Raw genomic sequence first — 15,952 nt, 5'->3', positions numbered from 1 at the left:
AATGCAAAGTGAATAGAGAATCACGATCATTGATAATTCTCTTTGGCAGTCCATGAAGTCTAAAGATTTCTTTAACAAATAACCTTGCAATATTTGAGGCTTTGTAGCTGGTTTTGACCAGAATAAGATGGGTAACCTTAGTCAATGTTCCCAAAATTACTAGTTATATCCTGCTTGAACTGAGGGTAATCCAACTATAAAATCCATACTAATGAATCCAACTACAAAATCCAACATGTCCACAATTACCATGTGTATCCTCCTTGAGCTGAGGGTAATCCAACTACAAAATCCATACTAATGAATTTCCATTTCATCTGAGGAACATCAAGTGGTTGTACCTTTCCTAGCAGCTTAACTTGTTCAGCTTTTATTCGTTGGCAACTCAAGCATTCCATTACGTATGTAAGTACGTCACTTTTGAGCTTCTCCCAATGATAGCTTTTCCTAACTGCATTGAGAGTTTTGGCATAGCTAGGATATCCTAAAAATGGGGAATCATGAGCTTACCATAGTATCTTCTTCTTAAGTTCTTAACTTTAACGAATACATAATCTTATCCTAAAGTAGACAAGTCCTTCGTCAACAGAGAAGTTAAGATACTTTGTCTTAAGCTTAGAATTTTGTTCTTTGTTATGAATTTCCTTCAGCATTGCTGATATTTGGGATCATTATTCGCCTTCTCCTTGGCTAGTTCGATGATGGGATTGCTAGGCATTGATATCATTGTAGCTAGTGTTTGAGATCTAAGAGGTTCTTCTGATCTAAATGTATTGAGAAATGATTTGTGGCTTAAAGCATCTGCAACTACATTCTCTTTGCCTTGTCTATATTTGATCTCAAAATCATACTCTTGCAAGACTTCGATCCACTGACGTTGTCTCATATTTAGATCTGGTTGTGTGAAGATCCACTTAAGACTTTTATGTCTTCATAACTTAAGGGCGTGGATAATTGTAAGTAATTCCAAGTCATGAGTAGCATAAATTTCCTCACGAGTCTTCAATTTTCTGGAGGAATATGCTACTGGATGTCCTTCCTATAGCATGAGAACGCACTCAGATAAGTTATTCATGAATATATGTGTGTATCACGTGGGTTCAAAATAAAGTATTTTTAAAATACCATTTTTATGCATTTTTTACATACATAAGGGTGTAATATAAAGGGGTTATTTACAGATTGAATAAAAAAGGGTTATGTTTTATTCATGAAAAAATCACAATTAAGGATATTTATAAAAAGGCCTTGAATGCACATGATGTAGAGAATATACATATAGTAACTTTCCTAAGAGTACGCATCCCAAAGCAAGAGAGCTTGCATTGGTCACCACTTCAAATTATTTGCTAAGATTGGGTATCTTGAGGGTCTGATCTGCTTAGCTTGAGCCTGTCAAAGCTAGAATGTTCAACTTCGGTCCATTTAATGGCCACTTACTTCTTGAGTAGGTCGATGAGGGGTGTAGCAATCAAATAATAATTCTTGATAATGACCCACTACCATCCTGTTAAACCCAAAAAGCTATGAACTTCACTTACGATGGTTGGAGGCGGCCAATCTTGTACATCCTTGGCATTGGCCGCGGATCTACTGAAATTCCTTTTGCTGAAACTATAAAACCTAAATACTTGATTTGCTTCGTGAAGAACACACACTTCTTCTTCTTAGCATACAGCTTGTGAGTCTGCATTGTCTCAAGAACTATCCGCACTTGTGACTCATGACTTCCTTCATCCATGGAATATGTTAAGATATCGTCAAAGAATACAAGGACAAATCATCAAGATAAGGTCTGAATATATATTGCATTAATCTATTGAAGGTAGCAAGGGCGTTTGTTAATCCAAATGACATTACCATAAACTCATAGTGACCATACCTTGTGCTAAAAGCGGTTTTTGGAATATCTTCTTGCTTTGGTAATACCGTGATTTGAGATCAATCTTGGAAAAAATCTTTGCTCCTTCTAGTCAATCAAGTAGTTCATCGATTCTTGGAATTGAATACTTATTCTTGATCGTTACTTTATTTAGCCCTTGATAATCAATGAAGAGACATAGAGTCCCATCCTTTTTCAAAACCCTTGATAATCAATGAAGAGACATAGAGTCCCATCCTTCTTCTTTTGAAATAACACCGGAGCTCCCTAGGGTGAGTTACTGGGTCTAATGTATCTTTGATCTGAGAGTTATTTGAGTTGTTCCTTTAGTTCTATGGATTTCAGAATGGACATTCGATATGGTCACTTTGCACTGATGCAGCTCCTAGTACTAGCTTGATTTCGTGGTCAACTTCTCTATGTGGTTGTGGAAGTTTAGTTAATTATTCAAGAAATACATCAGCATATTCCCTAAGCCACAACAGTTCATCTTCGGCTTCTTTATCCTGTTCAGTCTTATTTAATTTGATTACATATACAGGTGAGCCTTTTCTTAAACCTTTAATGATTTGAGAAGCTTTTGCTAATTGAATCTTTGGTTTCCTTGCTTCTCCTTATGTGGTCACTTATTGTCCTACAAGATTCAAGAATGTGACTTGATCCTTTTCACAATGAATATGAGCGTCAGTGGAAACTAACTAGTCCATTCCTAATAGGCACTCATAGGTTCTCACGTTCATCACTCTAAAATGCATATTGGTTTGATTGCCATCCAGATTAAACTCCACCTTACTTATCTGTTGTGTTGAGGAAACTTCTTTTCCATCAACTAACTCAACTATCAGCCTAGGTGCATGCATTGTGTCTATGCCTAGTTTTCTAGCACACCTTAGTCATATGAATAAATGTGTGCTTCCACAATCAATCAAAATCTTAAAGGGTTTACCTTCATAGGTTGATGGTGTTTGAATAACTAAGAACTGTCGATTTGGTCCCTTCTTATTGAGAGAGGCGTGAATTCTCGCTCTCTCGATGTCGGTTTCCAAAGTGGGACCTTCATCATCTTCTACTTCCTTGAGAGTTATGCCAGCAATTATTCCTCTAGCTGTGGCTCCAACTCTGATTGTTATGGAACTTGCTTTGGCGTTCGTTTTGTCCAAGTTTTGGGCATCGCCTTTGGATGTGGCCAGGTTTGTTACAATAATAATACCTGAAAGTATCCTTATTACCACTAGTAGAAGGAATAAAGTTTCCCACCGCAGATATCTTAACCTTCTTGCTATTAAGAGATTGAAATTGACCTTGGGCTCTTTTTGCATAGCCCCTAGATATATTTCAGTTTTGAAACTTATTATTCCAAGGCTTATTGATTCTTGGTTTAGATTGGAGTTCTCGTACAATCGGTCTTGCTCTTATCAATGCATCTTGGAGGTTGAATGGACGCATTGCTTCAAGCTGTGTGTTCAGGGGATCATCCAATCCGTGGAAAAACTTGGATACTTGCTGTGTAATATCCATAGATGGTGCATACTTGAGAAGTGTTACAAACTTCGAGTAATAGGCTTCCAGTGTCATTCCAAGTTTCTTTTAGACCAAAGAATTCATTCATCTTTTGCGTGCAGTATGCTAGCGGGAGATACCGGCCTCGCACTATATCCTTGTTGATCATTGCTTGATTAGCTGGGGTAATTCCAACAGCAATGAAATAGTCTTCCATGGACTCGACCCATATTTCTGCTTTAGCCTCGATGTTTTTACCTTGGCTATCAAACTCAAGTGGCTTGATTTGCTTAAGCACGAACTTCTTTTCTTGGATCTCAATAGCATTAAGGGTAGAAACAACTTCCTGTGGTATCATAAGATTTTGTCTTATCAGCTCTACGAATGTTATCATACAATTTGCTCGTATCTTTTGAAAAAGAGAAATATTTTAAGAAGAATATAAATACTTTATATTATTTTTCAAAGAAGGTTACATCATGATAGAGTTTTTCGAATTAACTTAAGGAATCTAACCATGGATTTCAGATATATCTACTGACTTGTTTCAAAAAAATTGTTGCTTGAATGGTAAGCAATTTCATATTCAATGGATAGACAAGATAATTTCTTTTTCCATCAAGGGAAAAGAATACATGGTTTATTTGGGATGGATGGTTATTTGGGAGAGATGATTTTCCTAATACAATTTAAGCATGGCATTTGGATACATCCATTGGGTAATAATCGGGCTTTGAAGAATGGATATCTAAAAATCAATATTTTAAAGGAGCGTCAATATAACAATATCTACCGCTTATCATCCAACATCTTTCTTGGTATAGTGGAGAAGGATCATAGATGCGATCCAAAATCCACATTATTTGCATTCTCCATCCATAATTCGAAGAATGCATTACTGATGTAAACATTGCTCCGAAGACTAGGAACCTCTTCTAATCTTCGTCTATCTGGGTAGGGAAAAAAAACACATATCAGCAAGGGAAGGGAAAAACAACTCATATCTTAGGCTACAATTACCAAGTTCTTGATTTCTTTTGGCTTTGATACCAGTTGTAATGTACTCACCTTGATAACCTGACGAGTAACATTTTAGTAGTCGCCCAGAGCTTACCTTCCAGCCATCGCCATCTGTACTCTAACCAGAATGATTGGATTTTGTCCGTAGCTAGTTAGCCCTAGGTCTACCCCGCAAGGGAAGTGTCCTATCGTTACCCACGAAGAACCGACCTGAAGGTTCCTAATTGACCGAACAGTCACCTATCACCAGCTAACTCACATCCGGAGGTGTCCTTCAAGAGGATTCTTATATAGAAGGAGCGACTGCAATTACCCTTGGTTCATGGAGTACAACCCTTCTTTCTAGTAGCAGACTAAGGATTTATGAAATCCCTAGCAATGCTCTCGCACAACTCTTGTATCTTTCCCTTAACATAATTTACAATTTAGTTCTTAGACTAAACCCTAGGTAAAGTCAGTGAATCGGCCCTTCCTAGAATGTCTTCCTAGTGTTTTTTTTATAGAAACTTCTTGGTCAACCAAGACCACCCTACCATAGGACTTGATTCATCAAGAATCCATCCACTCGCTTCCCTCTATTAAGTTTCTTAGTTATCTAATTACCTACCACATTACGTGAAACATATAAAAATGGATTCTTTAATTAAAAATCCCTTTATGCAGAGTTGTTTGTTTGCGTAATTTACTCACGGATATACAATTAGAATAGCACAATTTTGCTTGATTATATTCCATAAAATGTGTTCTCCTGCCCATATAGGAGAAAAATTACAATTTCATGTGCTGCCTCATCTAGCACATCTGCACGTCACCATGATCAAATCCACCTATAGCTATCGTTTTTAGGTGTCCTAAGTAGAACTCGGGCCATACAGGGGACCAAGTAGTTCCTAGGTGCGTAAAGGATTTACTAGCTAGAGTCCCCCTAGCACCTTGTCCACCTCCTACTTAATGCGATCCGTACTGGGAGACCTCTCGCCATCAGAGTGAGTCCATGCTTTCGCGGCAGTAAAAACATCCCTTCTTGGTATGGGGATTCAACACCTATCCTTGGGGGAGGTATAGGGATCCTCAATTTTTATCTATTCCAATACTTATTCAATCTCAATCTAATCTAGAAAATCACAAACAAGATCAATGTTTTCAAGCAATTATGACTTCAAATAATCATGCAACTTTTAAGTGATGATTAATCTCATAGCAATCTACCTTTGAAATTCACACAGTGAGCTCTTTCCCTTGGAATTTAACTAGGGTATCTAGATTTTGGAGTCTCTAACCTCCCTATTTAAGGTTTATGATGACATTCTTATAACCCAAGTTTCTTGTCCTTAAGTCAGTTTCTTCAACTTGGAGATATGTCCAGTCTTTAAAACCTTCAAGATTAAAACTATATCCTTGACTAATTTCTTTAGGGTTTCGTTCTTAATAAATTCATCTTGAAAAATTCTTCATAATTTCTCTTGAGTTCTAGGATTTCATAGTTTTCCTAACAGTTTCTAGCCCATAAGATGTTCTAATAACTTACCAAGTGAATACTCTAAGATCACATTATTTCTTAAGAGACTTATCTTATTTCTATTGAATTTGGATAAACATTTTTAGAAAAACTTGTGGTATCGCAAATAGTAAAGGGTCATTATCCTTGCTCGTGACTCCATTAGTGACTCTTGCGCTCGCAACTCCAACCATTGTTTCCACATTGGTAGGGTCACTCGTGATTCCCACTTTTGAATTATTTTTCTTTGGGGCCATGACAGAAATGTGATTCATAGAAGAAGAAGAAGATGGTAATAATTTCGGCTCGCAAAGGCGTAAGACTCTCGATGATGATGAGGTTATTGCGGTATTTGATCATGTGGGCCTCGTGGATGGTTCTTCTTGCCTCGTGGAGCGTAATACTTCTCTCTCTCTCACCTTGGCAGGTAAGGTTAAGAACAAGAGTAGCTCTTTCTCTAGTATAGGGCAAGAGTGAGAGAATAAGTATGATCTCTCTCTGTCTCCATTAGACGGAGTAGGAACGAGAGTAGAGGTTAGACTTCTGACCGTCGGATTGATAGAATAGGATAGATTTCTTCAATGTCTTCTCTTCTTGGATTAGAGTAGAAGAGGATGAGAGACCTTCAGTGTATCCCCTCCTTGGGTTGAATGAAATGGTGTCTCCTCATCTCACGGAATCGAGTCTCCTCCTTCTCGATCGGAATCTTGTCCTCGTCAAAAATGCTATTGTCCCTCTCCCTAGTCATTCACATGCCCTCAATTTATACTTTTGCAGGGGGTGTTAGATATGATCAATGCCCCACCCTCATTAGGTGCCACCAATGATCCATGGTGCTTAAAGTTGTAAGGCCCCCACTATGAGGAGAAGCCAAATGTGAGCCCGGACATTGGTTGAGTCCTGACTTGTATATGAGATGAGGTCTATGTGACCGAATGGCAAAAAGGTGACCGTTGTGGGTCTAATCTTTGGGTTAGACGGAGTGGTTAAGCTGGTAGCAACTCAAGGCGCATTGCATCGAGTTGTGGGGTAAGGGAGTTAAAAGGGGCCCCTATTTTGGGGTCCGGGGGCCGCGGACTAGTGGAGGCTCATATGGTAGGTCGGTAAGGCCGACCTAACAGCCTTCACGGGCTGTAAAAGCTAAACCCCTTCACAGCCATCGATCATTCATCTTTCACCCAGTCAGAGTTGTTGTTCCAGCTAGCCTTAAGCTCTTCATCTATCTTCTGTCTAGATCGCCATCTAAGCTTCACACAGTGGAAGCGCACGGGTGGAGAGAGCCATCTTTGTATCAATTTTTTGGAGCTAAAGAATTTTATTGATTCTCCTCTTATCTGTTGTCCCTCAATCTCTTTCTCAGATTCTGTTCGTTGCGCCGTGTAATATTTTACATGGTATCAGAGCCCAGGGGGCTCTAGAGATCGGAGAGTGTGCAAGAGGAAAAGGCTTCAGTAGAAAAGAGAAACTATGTCGACTTTCGGAAGCGATTCTAGTGCATCAGGAAGCGGTGCAGGAGGTGGTGCTGTTGTAGCAGCTATTCAAACACTGAGGATTCGTCCACCAACCTTCAGTGAAGGCAAGCTAGATGGTACAAACTACACCTTGTGGAAGTTCAAAATTACAACTATCCTTGATTCTTATGAGCTTCTGGAGACTGTGCTGGGGACTGACTGATGCAGAACCACAACCTACCCCCGACCCATCAAATCCTAGTGTAATGTTTCCTCCGAATGCAGATCTTCTACGAGTTTGGAAATGAAGGAATGCAGATGCATTGTGTGCCTTAGTTACAAGCTGTTCTGACAGTGTTCTGACTTTGATTCAGCATACAACCAAAGCGTCAGAGGCTTGGAATGTACTAAGGAGTCAGTATGAAACACGAAAACAAACTAGGATTCAAAACTTGGAGAATCAACTAGCAACGGAGAAGTTTGCTGAAGGAGAGACGGTTGAAGCATTCATCACTCGGATTAAGAATCTGCGCGACCAGATGGCTGGCGCTGGGATACAAAAGACTAGCGAAGAGCTAGCTCGGAGGTGTCTTCGGATTTGTCCACAAAAGTTTGATGGACTAGTAACTGCCCTTAATACTCAGGTGAGACCTCAAGCTTTGACTTTTGAGGAGTTTTGTGCATTATTAATGGAGGAGGAGTTGAGGCTGAAAGCCCGAGAAGGAAGCAACTATGGAGATGCTGCATTCTCTGCCAATGCAAAAGGCAAAGGTGGTTCCTCCACCAAAAATGATGGTGACAAAAAGAAGAAGGGAGGCAAGAAGAAGTTTCATGGAGAGTGCTTCTACTGCAAGAAGAAAGGACATGCAATTGCAGATTGTCGTGTCAAGAAGGCAAATGAAAAGAATGGTACCCTTAAAAGTAAAGGGAAAGAGACAGCCAATATGGCTGAAGCAAAGTTGGAATTATTCATGGCAACCATTGAGGAAGTGTGCTCCTCAGCGCAAGAAGAATCTACCACTGACTCATGGGTGTTGGATAGTGGGGCCTCCCGTCACATGACCAACAAGAAAGGTCTATACAGTTCTATGCAGCCTCTACACGAATCCATCACTATGACGGTTGGAAATGATGCTAAATGCCCTGCTGTGGGCACATGTACTATTTCTTTTGTTGCTGCAAATGGTGAAGTCAAAAAGCTTTCAAATGTGTTGTATGTTCCCAAAATCAGGAGAAATCTCTTATCAGTTGTGCTGCCATAATTGATCTTGGTCATGAAGTGAGGTTCAAGAAGACAGGTGCAGAAATTCTTGATAGTGCTAGCACAATTGTTGGCAAAGGAGAAAGAAGGAACAACCTGTATGAGCTAAGTGCTCTTACAGCAACCGCTGGAGTGGGCACAAGTAAGCTTTGGCATGAAAGGTTTGGACACATCGGATTTGTAGTGTTGAAGGAGATGCAAAATCAAGGTGTGGTTGCTCACCTACCTACAATAACTGAATTGAAGGAACCATGTGAAGCTTGTATGATGGGCAAGCAACAAAGAAAGGCATTTCCACAAGAAAGCAAGAATAGAGCACATGCTCCTCTAGAGTTGGTGCATGCTGACTTGTGTGATAAGATGCCTACACATGCCTTGGGGGGATCTTCTTATTTTATGTTGATTGTCGACGACTACAGTAGGAAGATGTGGGTGTACTTCCTTCGTGATAAGGCTCAAGCTTTTGGTAAGTTTAAAGAATGGCTAAAACTTGTTGAGAATGAAACAGGGAAAAGTGTGAAGAAATTTAGAACAGATGGTGGTGATGAGTTCAACTCAGGAGTTTGAAGGCTTTTGCAAGAGCAAAGGGATCAAGTGTCAATTGCGGACGCCTCAGACACCTCAGCAGAACGGTGTTGTGGAACACAGGAATCACACCATTGTGGAGATGGCAAGATGCATGCTAAAGGGCAAGGGATTGCCTAACCATTTTTGGACTGAAGCTATTAATACTGCAGTCTACATTCTAAATCGGAGCTACACAAAGGCTCTCAAGGGAAAAACACCTCATGAGGCTTACACTGGTAAGAAAGCATCTGTCTCACATTTCATAATTTTTGGATGTGAATGTTATGCACATATTCTAGATGAGAAGAGAAACAAGTTAAAACCAAAAAGCAAAAAATGTATCTTCTTGGGTTATAGTGATGAGCAGAAGGCTTACAAATTATATGACCAAGAGTCAAATAAGATCATCGTGAGCCGTGATGTGGTGTTCAAGGAGGAGCCACATACAGTGGAGGAGGAGAAGGCAAGTTCTTCCACTTTATCATCAAGCGAAGAAGTAGTCCACTATGAACCTGTCTCGAGAGCTATCCCTATCCTTAAGGAGGAGGAAGCATCATCTTCAAATGATGAGGAAAAAGTTAACCAACCTGACATCACCCCACCGAAAAAGCCATTGCCGCGCTGCGCTGGGTGAAGCAGCTCTAAGACCACAATAATCCTATGCCTACATCTTTGAGGAGAAGACAGACGAACCAAGGAGGTCTCAAAGAATAGAGGAGCAAAGGAGGGCTTCTGCTCACATAGTCAATATGGCCTTGATGGTTGAGATTATGAGAGAAGTAAAGGAGCCAAGTGACTTAGAAGAAGCACTTGTAGATCCATCATGGAAGGCTGCTATGCAAGAGGAGTATGACAGCATAATGAATAATGACACTTGGGAGCTAGTGGATCGACCAGCAAAGCAGAAGGTTATTGGCACCAAGTGGATCTGGAAGGTAAAGTACAAGGCTGATGGTACCTTAGAAAAGTACAAAGCTAGACTGGTTGCCCAAGGATTTTCACAAGTTGAAGGGTTTGATTTTCAAGAGTCATTTGCCCCAATTGCCAGAATGACCACTATTTGCACGGTACTCGCAGTGGCTGCCCACAAGAAGTGGCCAGTGTACCAAATGGATGTTAAGTAAGCGTTCTGAAATGTTGACCTCAAGGAGGAGGTGTACGTGGCTCAGCCACCAGGGTTTGAGGCCCCCCATTCTGAGAACAAAGTGTGTAAGCTGAAGAAGGCATTATATGGGTTGAAACAAGCCCCCAGAGCATGGTACCAGCGGTGATAGATAAGTTCTTTTTAAACCTAAACTTCAAAAGATGTGCCTCAGATGCTAACTTGTATGTTTACAGGGATGGTAAAAAGTCTGTAGTGATTGTCCTATATGTGGACGACCTTCTTATTACAGGTGACTATGAAGATATGATCAACCAAACTCGAAAGACTTTGAGTTTTGAGTTTGAAATGACAGACTTGGGCTTGTTGCACTATTGTTTGGGGATTGAAGTCTGGAAAGAGCCAGGAAAGATCTTCATCTCTCAGAAGAAGTATGCATGGGAGATCTTGAAGGCATTTGGCATGACCGAGTGCAAGGAGATAGCTACACCTATGGAGGTGAATGCAACGTTATTCGTTGAGGATACATCAGCCATTAGCAGACATTGGGAGGTATAGGAGGTTGGTCAGCACTCTGATCTACTTGTGTAACACAAGACCAGATATCAGTTTTGCTGTTGGTGTTTTGAGCAGGTTCTCAAACAAACCTCATGAGAGTCATTGGAAGGCTGGGATATGGGTGCTTAGATACTTGAAGGAAACTCTTGACTATGGTATCACATACAGTTTCGGAACTTCTCTTGTGGGAAACTATGACTCAGATTGGGCAAGAGACAGTGATTCCAGGAAGTCAGTTTCTGGTTATTGTTTCTCTTTGGGTTCAGGAATTTTCTCCTAGATTAGTAAGAAGCAGCCAACAGTGGCATTGTCTTCTACCGAAGCAAAGTACAAGGCAGCTTGTTTTGCTGCATGTGAAGTAGTATGGTTGAGAAGGATTCTATGGCATATGGGAGTGCAGGATGAAGAACCAACTGTGCTGAGATGTGACAATCAGAGTTGCATCGCCATTGCCAAAAATCCAGTGTTTCATGCACGCACCAAACATATAGAGATCCAGTATCACTATGTGCGTGATTTGATGGAGGATGGGATAGTGGAACTGGTCTACTGTCCAACAGAGGAGAATGGAGCAGATATCTTCACCAAAGCACTTACGAAGGATTTGCTTCAAGTTCATCTTCAAAGACTCGGCATTGGGCCGAGGAGATAATTCACCTACGGGTGGACATTGAGGGGGGTGTTAGATATGATCAATGCCCCACCCTCATTAGGTGCCACCAATGATCCATGGTGCTCAAAGTTGTAAGGCCCCCACTATGAGAAGAAGCCAAATGTGAGCACGGACATTGGTTGAGTCCTGACTTGTATATCAGATGAGGTCTATGTGACCGAATGTCAAAAAGGTGATCACTGTGGGTCTAATCTTTGGGTTAGACGAAGTGGTTAAGCTGGTAGCAACTCGAGGCGCATTGCATCGAGTTGTGGGGTAAGGGAGTTAAAAGGGGCTCCTATTTTTGGGGTCTGGGGGCCGCGGAAGCGGCCCCTGGCTGGGGGTCTTAGGGGGGCTAGCGGTCCCCCTGGTGGGGGTCCGGGGACAGCGCCCCCGGCCTGATGTTAAAGGGAATATTCCTTGGAATATTCCCTAGCCGACTAGTGGAGGCTCATTTGGTAGGTCGGTCAGGCCGACCTAACAGCCTTCGCGGGCTATAAAAGCTAAACCCCTTCACAGCCATCGATCATTCATCTTTCACCCAGTCAGAGTTGTTGTTCCAACTAGCCTTAACCTCTTCACATATCTTCTGTCTAGATTGCCATCTAAGCTTCACACAGTGGAAGCGCACACGTGGACAGAGCCATCTTTGTATCAGTTGTTTGGAGCTAAAGAATTTTACTGATTCTCCTCTTATCTGTTGTGTACTCTCTATCTCTTTCTCAGATTCTGTTCATTGCGCCGTGTAATATTTTACAAGGGTCATTGATTAAAAGCATTGGATGCTTTTTTTTACATGTGATTTGTTTTTTGGGGGGTTATTATCTCTCCCAGTCTACAGCGCAATACTGACGCCCGTGATGCAGAGGATATTGTTGATGTTCGCAATGATGTCACTGTCACTCTTCGATAGTTATTTCTCATTTTTTTTCGAAAAAGAAAGAATGAAGAACTTACGTATTAACTTATGTAATACGTAAAAACGTATTATGTAAGAACATTACCTTTGATGTATATAGCAGCATGCTAGGTATTTGAAGCCATAATAGTTGGTTGAAAATCATGGAAATATGATCTTTTAAACATTTTAACTAGTATAATACAATTTTACTCATTTGTATTGTGTACATTTAATGGTCTCAATATATGTTAATATGTGTAGTATTTTCTTAATATGTGCACGCAATTCATAAAATTAACACATTGAAGAGTATGTACAAAGATTAGGAAAAATACTAGAAAACCAACTTGTTTTTCGATAGTTGCATCCTCCAAGGGGGAGAGGTCTATCAATAAGTTTATCACCAATAGCTCCCTGGGTTTTGTTTTGCCTTTATAGACAAGGTGTCTAAAATCATAGTGAAAAAAGTACATGCAAAAATGTGATTAAATGGGTATTTATAACATTTGAGAATTAGTAAATCATGTTTAAATTGGTATAAAAATTTGCACTTACACTATAAGAAAATAGAGGAATATCGACAAATGGTTTCAACAACTTCTAGCGGTAGTGCTACTTGCATCACTAACAATGTCGATAGTTTATCAATATGTTTATTGGTGTACACATCACTATTCATGTCACCAATGCTATTTGCATCAATGATGCAAATAGAAATAGCATATTGATAAACATATTGATAGTTTGCAATGTAAATAATGATGAACATAGCGATGTTTTGCGATACTAATACCAACAACTTATTGTGAAAAAAAGCATCAAAAGTAGAATGTAGTATTTTTGCATTGAGAGATGAGCATGAAAAAGGACTGCTCCATGTAATTGTTGCACTACCAAGGAAAAACATGAATCCACTGGTAGATCTTTTGTCTGACATGCTACTAGCCCAATCTACATCTTTATATCCAAACATATATATATATTTACCCACCTCATAAAAAAGTCCATAATGTAAAGTGGACTTCACATACCTTAATATGTATATAACTACATTCAAACGAGGCTTTCTAGACATCTGCATAAACTGACAGACAAGGCCAACACAATAGCTCAAGATCTTGTAATAGTAATGTAGATCGGACGCCCTAGTATCCTCTGAACACAGTAGGGTGTTCTATCTCATTCCCAACATTAGAACTCAATTTCACATTTTGCTCCAATGGTACTAAAAGAGGCTTACATGCTATCATACCATACTTGGATAACATATCCAAGACATACTGCCTTTGGGATAGCCATATACCATTATCACATCTAATCACCTTAATACCAAAAAAGTATCTAAGCTCACCCAAATCCTTCACCTTAAACTTCTTCATCAAGAATTCCTTAACTTCAATAATCCCATTGTCACTGTCATCTGTAATAATCAAGTCATCCACGTAGATGACTATGATGATGAAACTTTCATCTCCTCTTCTTAAATAAATTAAGTGATTAGTATCGGAAATATAAAAGGAAACATTGAAAAGATACTCTCCGATCTTGTTAGACCATGCTCTAGGTGCTTGCTTCAGCCCCATCATAGAGTGCCTTCTTTAACCTACACACATATGTGGGATGCTCTAAATCCTCATAGCCTATTTCTTGCTCCATATACACCACTTTTTTCAATTGACTATGCCAAAATGAATTCTTAACATCCATGTGTTACAAACTCCAACCTTTAGCTGTTGCCAAAGCAATCACGTATCTAAAAATTGTCATCTAGAAACTGGACTAAATATCTCTTCGTAATCTATTCCATATGTTTGAGCATAGCCTTTTGCAACTAGTCTAGTCTTATATCTATTAACCAAACCATCTACATTATGCTTGATTATGTAAACCCACATACAATCAATAGCTTTCTTGCTCAGGCAAGGCTACCAAATCCCAAGTCTTATTGTCTTTTAATGATCCATCTCCTCATGCATTGCTACATCCCAATGTGCATGACCAACAACATCCTCAGAACAAGTGGACTCAACATCTTTAACTACCTTCATCATATAAGCATAATGGTAAGCTGTTGAATAACCTTAAAGACCAAATATTTTAACAAGGTATCTTATCCTACTAGACCTGCATACCACTAGATCACTTAATGGAGCCTTTACATTACTATGTGCTCTCTGTACACTTGGTGTCTTGATTGAAGGAATACCAAGTTCATAATCCAAACTCTATGAACCACTAGAATCTCCATCAAATCGCAAATGATTAGTAGATGCATCATTACCATCCAACACTTTATTCTTTTCTTTATATTTAATTGCAATACTTGTAGATCCACCTAAAGATGTAGGACTACTTCTTAGTCTCCCACACCAAAGGCTAATTGTAGGTGTAGTACCAGATAATGTTTCTGGTCCACTAAGGCTTCGTGATTCGTGCTTTTGTTTTTACATATAGCTATCATTGATCATTATTATCATCTAATAAATCACCAAGAAATGTATACCAACTGCTCATCTCATAAAAAATAATGTCCCTGCTCACTCTGAACTCACCTGTGATAGGGTTATAAAACTGATACCCTTTTATTCTGGAGTATTCAATAAAAAGACATTTTTTAGTCTTTAGATCAAGCTTCTTTTGAAGCTCATCTAGCACATGAACATATGCAATACAGTCAAACACTTTCAAGTGTGAAAGATTAGACTTCTTGCATGTGAAACATTCTTTGGGGATCATCCCATAAACTATAGTTGTGGGAGTTTTGTTCATAATATAGATAGCAATATGAATAGCTTCAAACCAAAAATGTTTTGGCATATTCTTTTCAGCCATCAATGCCCATGCAACTTCTGCAATATGCATATTTTTTTCTTTCTACAACCCTATTTTGCTATGGGATATACATGCAAGTAAATTGCCTCCTTATCCCATGAGATCTCAAGAAGCCACTAAACTCATTAGAGAGGTGTTATCCCCCTCCATCTGATCTCAAACACTTAACTTTCAAGCCTATTCCTATTTCAACAGTAGCCTTGAAAGATTTGAAATGCTCAAACACATCACTCTTTTCCTTCATAAAATATACCCATAGTTTCCTTAAACAATCATCAATAAATGTGACAAAGTATTTACTGCCACCAAGAGATACATGTTTACCATAGCATAGAGGAACGGAAAATGGAGCAGAAGTGCGGAAAAAATGGAAACCCGGAAAGTTGAATGATTTAAACAACGGTGTTGCCTTGAAAAACGAAAAAAGAAAAGAGTAAAAGCGCGCCATCAGATATGAAGGCGCTTTTGAATCTTTGTAAAAAAGAGCACCGGGCTCACTCTTGCGTAAATTGTATGTAGTAGTGGGAACAACATGAGTGGGAACGGTGGGAAATAGGAAAAGAGGGCCTAGGCTAATGGTCGGCCATGTAAAAAAGTGTAGATGACCGCCCAAAAGGTGGGGCATGTATATAAAGTTCAAAAGTGAATGAGAAGCTCATTCTTGGGTGTGGTTAAAGCTTCTTCTTTCTCTTCTCTTGCTTCTTACCTTCTTGCTTGTGCTTGAGCGA

The sequence above is a fragment of the Lygodium microphyllum genome, chromosome 4 (genome assembly GCF_053477565.2).
Source record: "Lygodium microphyllum isolate KBCC chromosome 4, Lygodium_microphyllum_v1.1.10, whole genome shotgun sequence".
In the NCBI taxonomy this organism is placed as follows: Eukaryota; Viridiplantae; Streptophyta; class Polypodiopsida; order Schizaeales; family Lygodiaceae; genus Lygodium; species Lygodium microphyllum.
This window is presented reverse-complemented; position numbering follows the sequence as displayed.